Genomic DNA, 11699 nt, shown 5'->3' with positions numbered 1-11699 from the left:
GATTGAGGGAAACTCAACTATTATTGTGAATGCAATTAGATCCAAAGCCACTCTGAATTGGATATTTGAATCTTTATTGGAAAGGACTTTGGATATTCTAGAGCTCTTTGATTATAGCATCAATCATATTTATAGAGAAGGGAACAGAGCTGCGGACAAACTGGCTAATGCAGCTACAGATGTCCTTCTCTTTTGCAAACTGGGTCCTATTGATTAATTGGGAGAGGTGTAGATGGGCTAGAAGATTGATCTAATCAAGATAAGATGGACGTGTTGAGTTATTGGCATGGGCTAATGAGATGGACTCCTTTTGAATACAAGCCAACTACACCTTATCAAGCTAAATAAGGAACAATTTATTTCCACTTTCAAGGTAGGAGATTTGCATTTAATGAACAAGATTAGAAATTGGCTTTTGCCACCCTGTTTCATGCAAGGTCAAGGTCACATCATAGCAAATATTTATTGATTTGATAAATTTGAAGTATTTCAAAATAATAGAAAGGATAGCTTAGCTCTAATCCATTATGAGGCATTTAATTGTTTCCCTTTCAAAAATAGTGGAGCGACAAGAGTTTTATTTCTATAAATATACCCCTTAGTTATGGTGGGTGCATTCTTAGCTCTGCATTTTCTCTCTATGCTATGGAGCTCATTCTGATGGATTCACTAGTTAGGCTAATCTCCAGAAAAGAGACAGATGTCCTTCCTTGGCACAATGACCAACAAGAACCTTGCTGAGATTTTTAAACGTTCACATTATTTGTTCTACCATGGAGTCAAAAGGATTTTTAGGGAAGAATTCATTAGGGCCGATCACAGATATAGAGTGAAATTCGGATATTCCTATTTTTTTTGGCTATTGTCTTATGCATGGGAGAGAAGAAGCCAATGGCCAAGGAATTATGTAAAAGGGTCTTCAAGAATGCCTTTCTTGGTAATATTGATCAAGTGCTCCTAAATGTGGATGATAATTTAACAATCCCCTACTCCAACACTATTTCCAAATCAAATTTTCAAGGGAAAAGGTTCCAAGGTTTCTCGTGATCATAATGGGAGATATGCCTATACATATCAAGAGACCCATTGTTCAAACAAGTCTGGACTTCTTTAAAAGGCTCATGGGTTTTACACTGGATGGTCTGCTTGTAGGTATTATTGGTGATGTGGTGGATGAGGAGGCAAATTGGATTATAGAATTAAAACATGATGAAGGGATTGATGTCCTGGGAAGTGATGATTCCAATAATGATGAGCTAGATATCGAGATAGAAGGAGTGGAGGAGGTTGTGGCTTCTGCAAAGGAAGCTCAACATGGTTCCCATCACAACTCATAACTAGTTGATGTTGGTCCATTGAATGCCTCTAGTTCTTGTGTTTAAGGTCGAGTGATTGAAGGTGTTTGTGGTATTGGCTTCTCAGTTATGTATTCTTTTTGCTCATACTATGATTATCTGCTTTGTCCTATTTTTTCATAGTATGGGCATTTTTTTAAAAACTATTGTTGAAGCTTTATCTAGTTTGTACAGGAGATAGATCTTTCAAGACAAAATAGTTATTTTTTGTTTGTCTTTCTTGATTGGGCACCATGATTATGGCCCGAATCAATATTCGGCTCTTTTGCTCTGTAAATTATTTTGACCATCAATATAATACTTTATACAACCTCAGCCTTTTATTGATAAAAAAATAACTCTATCCTCATAGCTAAGAAGGTTTTGCATGGTCATGGATCTGATAACATGTAGGAGTTGGAGATTATCTCAACACCCAAGACCACCTACAAAAACATAAGAAACCTTTCACAAGAAATTATGCAATAAGTTAGCTTTCTTGATCTTAAGAGCTATGATATATGATCAAATGATTATCTATGGGATATGTTACAAAGTGTAAATGAGAATTGCTTAAATAGGCAAGGTGAGAGATAGTATTAAATAAGATGTTTTTGATTAAGGAAAACAAGTTTTGAAGGGACCTGAAACCCTATACAAGACAGATTTTGGAAGGACCTGCAACCCAAACTGAAAGATAAACTTGAAAGTCCACTCAAAGAAATAGAACACAAATGAGACTCGGCACAGCCAAACAAAAGATGGGGTATAGCACAAGAAGGACCCCCAATAAAAACCAGCGCGCTGCAAAAGACCAGCAGCCCCAACCCAACCAGGACGGATCAAGAATTTGACCTACCCTTGTGGGAACGAAGGGTCATATCAAAAGAGGACTGGGATGATTTAGATTTTTTACTTTTAATAGTAATACATCCCTCCTCAACCCTAGCAGCCACCTTTTGCCAAGAGGATGGGTCAAGAATAGAGGACCTCCCATCACCAGGAGGAACAAAGCCAGCATCTGGAGAGGCAGGGACAACAAAAATTGGAGAATCAGACAAAGATCTAGCAACAATCTGGGAAGCGGGAAGGTCATCCACCAAAGAAGAAGATCCAGCATTCTTCAAATGATCAGTCGGGTTGCCACCACAAGCATCCACACACTCATGAAGCAAAGATACACTAGAAATAGAGGCAGCAGCTAGAGGCGCAATACCATCGACCTAAGGAACCTGCACAACGACCTAGGAGAATCTTTTCTTTTTAACAAAATAGTGTTCAAAGGAGGCACCCTTCCACCAAGAAGCAGATCTTTTTTTCTTTTTATCTGTTCACACTGTGCGGCAACATGTCCAATGTGGAAGCACTTTCAACATCTAAAGGGGATACCCTCAAAGTTGAGTGGTTGGACCCAAGATCCCAAGGAAGATTCAATCTCTATCTCAGCTAGAAGCCCTTTAGAAACATCAATGTTTACCAAAATCCAAGCATAAGTAGAATGATAAATTTGGTAAGAATCCTTATCAATCATTAGGAATTCGCCTAAAGCCTCCCCCACTTCCTCTAGCAAAGAGTTTGTCCATAGATGAAGGGGAAGGTTAGGGAGCCTAACCTAGATAGGAATCTCATTAAATGAATCAGTAGATGGGTTAAAACCTGAGAACCAGGGTTTAACCATCAAAACAAATTTGTCCTCCCAGCTGAAAGGATTAATACATTAAAATTTTGATCTATCCTCTGCATGTTCAAATTTAGAAATGAAAAAACCCTTGGCTAAAGGAAAAATGTTAACTGAACCCTTTAAGATCGGTTCCCAGCTTTGGGAAATCCAAGTGTGCAGCTGAGGAAGGCTTGGCCAAAAACCCCGAAACCTGCAAATCAGACCATGAGATTCAAACACAGAGGAGTTATGGATGATCTCCTTTTCAGTATCAGTAGACACCCTGAAATCCAAGGGTTTTTACATGATAACAGCCATAGGCCCCAAGCCACGGGCAGTCCGATCTGTATCAGAGGGCGTCGGATGCACCGGATCACCGTCCTCCATATTAGCAATAGGTACATGATCGATCTTGGGCTTGCAAGGATCAGCCATAGGAGCAACCTTTGGCTTCACACCAACAAGGGTACCCCCAGGAGGTGGAGCAGACCCAACACTCACCCCCAAAGAGGGTAAGGCCTGCACGAAAGATTGTATTCAAGCAGCCGAAGCGAGAGGCGAAGAACCCCCCGGACCCCCTGCCAAGGCATGGACAAAAACCTCCGTAGAGCTTCCATTCACAACACACATAGCAGCCTCGCCAAGGGATGCAGCAGTCGGGCGAAGAGGGGGCTAGACGGCAGCAGCAGCCGGTAGAACAGGAGGCTGGATGATAACAGCAGTCGGCCTTAGGGCAACAGCAAGCAGCATCACAATGTGTTGTGTCAACATTAGTTACTAGTAATAAGAAGGCATTCTATGTTATGAGACAACCACTAAAAACAAGTACTAAATAGCACAGGACACAAGAAGTAAATATGACACATGAGGTGTGTGATACAACTCTCCTAACACTAAAGTTTGTGTAAGAGTTGTCATTCTAGAAAGAGCATAATGAAAGGAAATTAATTGTGGACCTAGAGAAAATTAGGATCTTTTATTTAACTAACATTCTCATGAGAACCTTTCCAAAATTAATTGATAAGACCAATTTGATCAGTCAAATTTGTGATTGTAGTTACTACCTTGTTATTAATTGACTCAGCTTGTTGTTGGTCATTAAAATCTTGCATGGATTTGAGTGCCTACTCTAGCCCATGGTTTCTAGCACATGGTTTAAGAAACCATTGATGGCTTATGATTTTATTTTCTCTTATGTATGAAGTGCTCGGATTGGATGTATTATGATATTGTTTTGTAGGTTCTATTATATTCCAAAAACTCTTCAAATTCCTAATTTGTATGTGATCTTCTCTAAAAGCTTGACCCCATCAACGTATCATAATTGTTCTCAGGGGTAAAATAAGTGTAAGTTGCATAATCAGATATCAAAGAGTGAATCACAACTCTCATCTAATCAATATTACTCCTAAATTTCAATGGAGTAATGCAAAATCAATTGAATTATAAAATGAAACTAATTAAAATCTCCCTCAATTGAAATAGCAAGGCTTCCATTGCTCTTCTTTGTTGTTGTTGATGTAGGTGGCTCTCAGGTATTGCACTTGATTTCCTACATAAGATGAACAACAATTTTGAAGACTATGATTTTGTGATTCTAGATTGAATTGAGAAAATGATGTTTAATTTATAGATTTTCAACACAAAGGGGGTGAGAAATAGAACTCAAGTGTTGATTGATATATAACTGAAATCGATTGATCAGTTAACAGAGTTGATTGATTTGTTAACTCAATAGATTGGAGAATGAACTAAATAGATTGGCTAGTAAACTCAATTGATTGATCAGTAGACTAAATTGAATAGGGAGATGACTGAATAGATGGATTAGTCAGAAAAAAAGGTGATTGAGAGTTAAAAAGGATGATTGATGAGTTAACTGATTTAACTAACTAGACAACCGATTTGATCCATCTGTTCTGATTTTAGCATGTGTTGTAGGATTTTGAAATTGATTTTCATTTTCATTTTCAATTTGGATTTGAATTTGATCATTCAAATGCTAAATGCACATGAAATTAACTAAAATTCAGATTTGGTGAAATGTGAATTTGATGATTTGGAATTAGATGAAATTAATTGAAATTCGAATTTGGGGAAAATGAAATGAAATTAGATGAAATTAATTGGAATTATAATTTGGGGAAATATAGTTTAAGAGAAATGAAAATAGATGGAATTATTTGAAATTTGAATTTGGGGATTTGGAAGAATAATTTAATTAATTTAAATAAAATTATTTAAATATTAGAAATGAGCTTAATTTAATAATAAAGATTATTTAACTGAGGAATAAATCATAATTAATTAAATAATTAATATTTGAAATAGGGTTAAAATGATTTGAGAATAGAAATAGAATAATTAGAAGTGTTGAAGGGTGATGATTAGAAGAAATAGTTAGTTTAATAAAATAATTAAAGAATTATTTAATTAATTAGACAAATAATTATATATGATTAAAGAGACATTTTTAGGTGTCTACATTTTCCCCTCTTTGAGACAATATCGAAATGATGTTGTTTCAAAGAAAATGAAAAAAATTTGCCCCAGTATGCCCTAGCAACGCTGGGGTATAATGCCCCCATGAGAGATTGTTTGTGCATTGAAGGCATGAATGATCTCTCAAAAGAATAAGAATGTTAGATGAAAGATGAAGAATGGTTAACTTGATGACAGGAATGAGTTTGATTATAGGAAAGAAATGGTTGAAGTGATTTGTAGATTGATTGATTTGATAGGATTGGATTGATAAGATTGATAGGATTGATCTAATAAAGATAAAGTCTGGTTTCATGAAAGACACATCCTGTATAAGACAAAAATGATCAAAACATCTGGTTTTAGGAAGGATACATCTTGTATAAGACAAAGATAGATGATCATGTCTGGTTTCAAGAAGGATACATTCTATATAAGACAAAGATAGATAAAAATTGGATGAATGATAAAATATGATGAAGGTGAGGAATAATTGATTTATAGATAGAATATTTTATGTGAGGAAATGAAAGAATTATAGATGAAAAGATTGGAATTAAGTGATGGGAGAGAACGTGTTAGAATGATTGGAAGAATTGAAAAGGTTGATTCAAGAAAAGATTCTTGATGAGAGCGTGATCTTGATTGATACAATCAGCATGATAAGATCATAAACAATTGGTAAAAAATGAAATGATATGATTGATGATGAATAGTCTTCTTGTCTTTATTCATAGTGCAACACATTTTCATCACTAAGCCTTATTATGTAACAATGAAGTTGTGTACATCAGGGTATAAGGAACCAAGATGCAAATGTATCTCATTGCAAAGAAACAAATATGTAGTAGACAAGGAATGAAGCCTCCATTCTGGGAATAACAACAAGGGTCGAGGTATGTGCGATAGTCACAAGAATAATTATCCTTCATGGGACACTTGCCAAATGAATTTATCAATCACAGACACCCACTGGAACTATTGCCCCAAAACTTCATTGGTTCAAACTACAAATAACAAACAAAAGAAAGGATCATGCCCATCATGGCTCCTCTAGTCATGTTTTGGACATCCTTCAGTAGCTAAAAGAAATGATCTTCACCAATTTGATAAAAAGAGTCAACCAAAATAGACAAAACTCAGCAGTTGGACTGACTGTGCCTTTGTTTTGATATGTTTGATGTGATTTTGATAATGTCTGGTTTCAAAAGTTTTGGACTCTGTTTAAGACTGACTTGTCTAGTTTCGAGCGTACCAATTTTGTTTAAGACAAGATGTTGATCACATTGATAGTTTGATAGTGATTCGATAGATTAGACAATTGATCAGCTTGATTGAAAACGTTTTGATAAGATAGTTGTATCCTTTGTTTAACTTTGTGCGAAGTGTTTGCTGGATATCTGCTAGGGTGTTGGATTCTTGCGAGACAATTTATTGCAAGTTTTTTATGTTTTTGGATTTCTAGTTTGTTTTCGAAGAGCTTTTTGATGTTTAGGGGTTTTTTGACATTTTCTCAATATTTTTGTGCTTTTTTCAAGATCAATATCTAAATGTTTTTGTTGTGATTTTGATATTTGAATGTTTTGGATTTGATTTTTTCAAGACTTTTTTTCTGATTTTTAGAGTTTTTCGGGACTTTTTCTGATTTTTAGAACTTTGTCGGGACTTTTTCTGACTTTTAGAAATTTTTTAGGACTTTTTCTGATTTTTAGAATTTTTTTAGGACTTTTTCTAATTTTTAGAATTTTTTCAATTATGCCCCCAGGTATGCAACCCTATATGATGATATGCAACATGTATGTGGAGACAATGAATTTTGACATAAGGTACTAATGTAATATGCAAGATCAAGATGCAGTTCCTATTCAAATAAGGATGATTGTGTGTTTCATTCATTTTGACGTGTACAGATTGAAGTGAAGGTATGAAATGTTTCAAAGAGAGGAATTCAATCCATTCTCTGGAAAATATTAGATCATCCAACCTAATACACTATGTAACTAGGATTTATGAATGGAGGCGTGGAAAACTTCTCCATCAATTCTTGAAACTTTGATCTTCTTTTGTCCATGTATGTGCATTTGGATTCATTCTGACTCTTATAACCATCAAATGCCCTTGGAATCCTATGTGGCTAGCTACGTGAGTTATTCTGACTTCAAAAGCATCTTGGATAGAGCCTCGCTGCTAGTAAGCTTTTAGGGCTCTGACAAGGTTATACACCACAATCTCTCAAATATTGCTCCATTGCCAGTAGGCGTCCATAGCCCTGATGGAGTTATTTGCATGTTCCCATAGTCAAGTTTTTTGTTGTTGCACTTGTATGCATGATATTTCAACTTTATCTCTTTGCTCTTTTTTCTTTGAGATGGATATTGGCATAACACTTTTTTTTTCTTTCCTTGACTTGTAAGTAATGAAACCTACGTAGGTATGACAATTACAGTGGCGTTGAAGCAGAATATTGGATTTTTCACTAGCCACGTGACCAACTAGGTATCTATAATGAATTAGAGCTATTGATTAATGTAACCAAGGATAAAGCTTAATCACAATGTGACGTAGAAGATGAATGGCTAAAGACCTCTTAAAGACTTCATGAACAAGTATCTAGGAAATGAGACAACCTTCATTCTTTTTAGTGCGGACAAGTGAATGACTAGGACAATCATCATGTTTTTATTGATGCAACTATATGAGAAAGCAATAATGATATGCATCTATATGTCATGCAATGGTGATATGCAATCAACTATGATGTACTCTGAAATGAAGATATGCAATGCAGTAAAGAAATATGAAAATGCAGTACTAAAAATTGAAATGAACCCACCCTTAGATGTAATATTATTTTAGGTGCATGTTGTTATTGAGCTGGTATGAACTTTGTGTAGATAATTCATTGGTCTTTGTTTGAAGAGTTGGATAAACCTATCTTTTTCAATAGGATATTCAGTTGGGAGTCTTTCATGTACAATTTATGCTATAGCCTCCTTATTTTATAACCAATTCGATTATGGTAGATCTTCTTGCCCTCAGTCTTTCAAGTGTGGGTGTATGAGGAAAATGGAATTTGGTTTTGAAGTTGTGACATGAGCGGGTGTTATGCCTGTTTTTATTGATGCACTTGAAGAGTATGATGAAGCCAACCAAGTGTTGATCTCATTAGCTGGTGTTATGCTTGTGCTTGAATAAGATGTTGTAACAATTTGGGTGTTGATTTCAATAGTTGGTGTTATGCTTGTTTTTGTCACCACATTGGCATTTGATGATGGCACACATACAATTGTGCATTGGTGATTTCATTGATAAGGGGTTCATAAACAACTTGTGTATTGGAATCATGAGGGAGACTAGGAGAAATGATAATGGGATCTTGTTTAGGAGGTGGATGTTGGATGGTACTTGAAAGAGCATCTTCCTCTTGCAAAACAAGGGTGTTATTATGAGTGGAATAGAAAAGAATGAGGGGATCATCATAAGACTCTTGGTTGACGGGATCTTGATCAAAAATTGGGTATGATGAAAAGGTTTGTTCTTGATCTTGATTTATTTCATGACTGATTTCTTCTGATTTTGGATTGTCCTCCTGACATGGGGGGGTTTGCATGGGATATTTTTGGAAGTTTTCAACCTTTTGACTTGATGAGGAAGGATTTTGGATGAGATCCTCTGAATCATGACTTGAATTAGATTGGATTTGTGCTATGGATACCTCTTGGGAAATTGTGTTATTGGGTAGAGATAATGTGGATTGGTCTTGTGTGACTTCAAGGGATGATGAAATGGTGGATAGATATAGTTGATTTGGATTTTGGTTGAAAGGGATTTGATTTTGGTTGAAAGGAGTATGATTTTGTGTGAAAGAGGTTTGATTTTGGTTGAATGAATTTTGATTTGGACTTTGGTTGAAAGGGGTTTGATTTTGATTGAAAGAGGTTTGAATGTTGGGTTGGTGTGAATTTTGCTTTGGACTTTGATTGAATGGGGCTTGATTTTGGTTGAAAGGGGTTTGATGTCAGTTGAAAGAGGCACTTTGAATGTAGGGTTGATATGATTGGTATGATAGATATGTTGAGTTGAAAGAAGGTTGACATGACTCTAATGTTGGTTGAACTGATGTAGAAATGATTCTGTTGAAGAATGAAGGTTGGCAGGTTTGAATGGTCTCACAAGAAGAAGAAGGTTGGCCTGATAATGATTCCCTCATGGTTGTCACCTCTCTTATTATATTTTCTAACCAGCCCCTATGGTTGCTAGGACTAGTCATGTCTCTCATTTGTTGTTGCAAAGTATTGATTTTTTGAGCTAAGGTTTTCATGGATAGTGTTGGAATAGGAATGGAAGGGATGAATTCTTCACCTTCCCTACGAAATGCATAACACCACTCTATGATGTTTTCTTGATTGGTTTGGACCTAGGATCACGACATGTAAGATGTTTTCTTCATTTCTAGAATGTTGTGAAAGTTTTATGTTTGATGTTGATGATGAAACTTGACCTTGTTGAGGGTGTTTGATCTTGTTGATGTTGAAACTTGACTTTGTTGAGGGTTTTGATCTTGTTGATGTTGATGTTGCAAAGACACGATAGCAAGCAAAGAAAACAATTTAACTAAACAAAGAGAGCACTTGTTTAAAGGACTTTTTCAAATCCTTATGAATGTTGAGATCTTTTTCAAGACCCATTTTATTTTCGATAGTATTTTGGCAATTTGATAGCACATCAAGCAGACTATCCTAAAGACAAAAGGTCACAAGTATTACCACAGCCCACATCTTGATACTCCGCCATCTCAAACAACCCTATCACACCCTAGGGTGCACCCTTTTTTTGTCTTTTTTTGTAAATTTAGACCAAAGAAGATTGCTCCTCAATTGGCCCATTATCCTGGGAGATATATGGTGTGTCTTGGGGTCAGATTCTTCCCCACCCTTGCACTATGATAATACAAGTGTCTGGTTACTGACTCGGTTGGGCTTCTAGTTTCTAAGGTGTTTAGTAAGGGTTCCATTCGAGTGGTCACAATCAACAACGTTTTACACTCCGTTGAGGAGGTCTCCCAGTCTATAGAGGTTACACTCTACAGATTTTAACGTACCGTATAGGTATTGAGGGAGGCATAACATCGTTGTGATAGCATGTAACACTCGTCGCATATGATTTTCATCACATACGCATTTATTTATAGTGGCTTGGATTACTTGCCTTTAGTCATTGCCACTTAGGTCGTTCCCTCTCACTTGACCTTATGGGCTACTTGGGAGGCAAACCTTCTAAAGGTGTTATCCTAATGCAGAAAATGGAATAAAGCATGAAAAAGGTGGGTCTGGATTTTTTATAACCCAAAAAAGGGGAGAGCATATACCTATCACCTTGAAGACATGAAGAAAAATGATTCCTTTTAAACCTTCATTGCAATGTTTTCTAAACTATTGGAGATGTTGCTCCAAAAAGGGATGGGGTTCATTTTAACCGTCATAGCAATGATGAAAGTTGTATTGTTCTTTATTAAAAGCACCAAAAAGAAAGATTTAGCTAAACTAAGTTTAGCTATCCCTGCAATAAACCATGAGAATTGTTAGCACATTGTGGGATCTCCAGCCTAATTTTTCTCTTTTCTCAATTACACATTTCAAAAATATAAAAAATATAATTTTTGGTATTTTTCTACATGTTAGTAAATTGCATTTTTGGAGGTCTTCAGAGCATTTTGAGCCCTCAAAACTTTGGATGGTCCTTTTAAGGACATTTCCATAGGCACGTCCAAAAAGGATTGGAACTAGAGATCTTGGAGATCTTTCCAACAATGTAAGCGGTTTGCAATTTTGAGTTCGGAGTGAAAAGCTATGACTTTTCAAAGTTGGATATAGATTTGACCTCTCTGTTTTCAGAAGCAGAGGCAATTATTGACAAAAAACATAGAGAAAAATAAACAGAAACATTCTAACGTATTCGTACAAATGCGAATTAGTATCTAATCAATTGCGAACTGATATAATAGCAATTGCGAGCAAATGCAAATTTCTAACAGAGCAATTGCGCATCAGTAAGGCTAAAAAAAAAGATTTAGATAGAAGGAAAAGACAGAAGATGGAAGTTTTCACTTTCTTTGATATTATTTTTCCTCCTCCTAGCACCTGCAATTTTGAGAGTCACCTTTCCAGCCATCAGATTAGACACATTTTATACAAAAAATTAAAATTTCCATAATTGAAAAAATT

Source organism: Cryptomeria japonica, chromosome 2, assembly GCF_030272615.1.
Source record: "Cryptomeria japonica chromosome 2, Sugi_1.0, whole genome shotgun sequence".
Lineage (NCBI taxonomy): Eukaryota > Viridiplantae > Streptophyta > Pinopsida > Cupressales > Cupressaceae > Cryptomeria > Cryptomeria japonica.
Note: the sequence above shows the minus strand (reverse complement) of the source record.